At 43.9% G+C, this 1,910-nt stretch overlaps 1 non-coding gene across 1 annotated transcript; it reads right to left on the bottom strand.

Moving 5' to 3' along the window:
- Nucleotides 1–401: 401 nt before the first annotated feature.
- Nucleotides 402–473, bottom strand: TRNAE-CUC (transfer RNA glutamic acid (anticodon CUC)). The gene has a single exon. It is a non-coding gene; the product is annotated as a tRNA-Glu (tRNA).
- Nucleotides 474–1,910: the final 1,437 nt, after the last annotated feature.

The following is a 1,910-nucleotide window of genomic DNA, read 5'->3' as shown; positions in this document are numbered from 1 at the left end:
TAAAGTTCGTTCAAACCTGTTCTGTCCCTGTCTCCTCCCCGAATGGTGGACGCCCGCCCCATAGCACCAGTAGGACAAGAGTTTAAGATTGTTGTAGATCTTTTTTCTTCTTCCTAACAAACAGTGACCTTATTCGAAAAACAGACCTGGGATGAAAAAATGGACGGATTTTACATACGTGATTCATGTAATGTTCTTTCTACTTGTTCAATTCAATCACATATAATGAATTTAAAATTATATTTGCCTGTTCTCGGTATCACTTGCCTCACGTTGGAATGTACGATATCTATTTTTAATTGGAAATTGGATAGAAAATTGATAATAAATGAATATGTACAAATATAGTAAACTTTTACAATATATACCAAGAGCACATTTTTTTTAAAAAAAAGTACAGCTTCCCTGACCGGGAATCGAACCCGGGCCGCGGCGGTGAGAGCGCCGAATCCTAACCACTAGACCACCAGGGACTATGCCTGATTCGTGTGCATTTTCCTATTCTACCTAATCTTTCGAGGACGAGTAAGACACTTTGGCACTTTTTTTATTCTGTAAACTTTCCTCCCAACTCCATTATAAGTTGTATCAATAAATATAAGCAAGACAAAGGCTCGACACTGAATACCAAGGACTGGATAGAGCTCAGTGGCAGAACATATGCTCCTGCGTCTCCATGTTCTCGTTTCCTTCTCGTTGTGTTTTTTTGGGATTGTCTTCAATTGGATTTCATATACCCTACACAGCAGTATCAATAGGACAGTGGGCAACTATCAATTAAACGAATAGGCAAACCTGCAATTCGGGAAACCTGATGTTCTGCCCCATCAGGCTGCCAAAAGCATAACATGGTTGTTGGATATAAACGGACAATCTTGCACTTTTTAAATGTCACCATTTATGGAAATAAAAAGCCATCAGTGACTTCAACATGTCACTAAGTAAAATACTAGAGGATGAAGAAATATTTTGCACATATACTTCAGCAAGCTCCTTAGGAAATGTTGGCTACAGACTATGTGCAAAATGTCAACACTGCTTTTACATGACTGTGGCATGGCTACTTAAATGTTCTTTCATTAGTAAGCAGGCTCGGAAACTGCGTTCTGAGGCGGGGCCCTGACGGGGCTCACTAATCTCCCCTGGCAGCCCCGGCTGCTACAGAACAATGTTTTTTTTTTTCTAAACCCTGAAGCTCTCGCTTATTGCGAGAGCTTCAGGCTCCAGAAAAAAATGCCTTTCATCCATAATGTTGGCGTTGCACCTATGAGGTATCCCTTCAAGCAAGAGATGCCTGTGAGCCGGTGAGGCGCTGTCCCCTGCCAGTCAAGCCTTTAGGAAATAAACGCAAAAATCAGCACCCTCTCCCCCTAACAAGACTGCAGGCATTCTCCCCCCTCCTGTTAGACCACGCCCCCTTGAAAAGCCCTGGCTCATTTTTCAGGGCCACTTAATGCACTGCTTGTTGGCCTACCATAGAAATGGCAAAGGGACTCCCTTTTGTGCTGATGTCCCCTTTAAGGATGTGAGTCATGACTGTGTCATGACTGGCTCCCAATAAAAGGAGCCTCAGACGGCACATGCGGGAGTACGGTGGCAGACTCTGTCTGAATTCTCCCCCAAAAGAAAACCTATGCTACTTCGCCTGCAAAACGAGGAAGCCTCTGTGGTCTTTCTACAAGAGACTCACCTAATTCAACGGACTAATTCAACCGACTTCTCCCGTCTCCGCAGCAAATTCTTCCCACTGCAATTTCTTGCTTCCGATGGCACCAAGAAATGGGGCACTGCAATACTGTTCACAAAAGGCTTCAGACACGAGGTACTGGTCACCCTGCGCTGCTCCTGAGGGCCGCTTTGTGACGGTCAAATGTTTGATCTATGGACAACTTTATTCACTTATCTCGGTC

This window comes from Ambystoma mexicanum (assembly GCF_040938575.1).
Source record: "Ambystoma mexicanum isolate Mex_15411 chromosome 12 unlocalized genomic scaffold, UKY_AmexF1_1 Mex_chr12_unloc.1, whole genome shotgun sequence".
Classification (NCBI taxonomy): Eukaryota; Metazoa; Chordata; class Amphibia; order Caudata; family Ambystomatidae; genus Ambystoma; species Ambystoma mexicanum.
The sequence above is the reverse complement of the archived record's forward strand: the minus strand, read 5'-3'. Positions and strand labels throughout refer to the sequence as shown.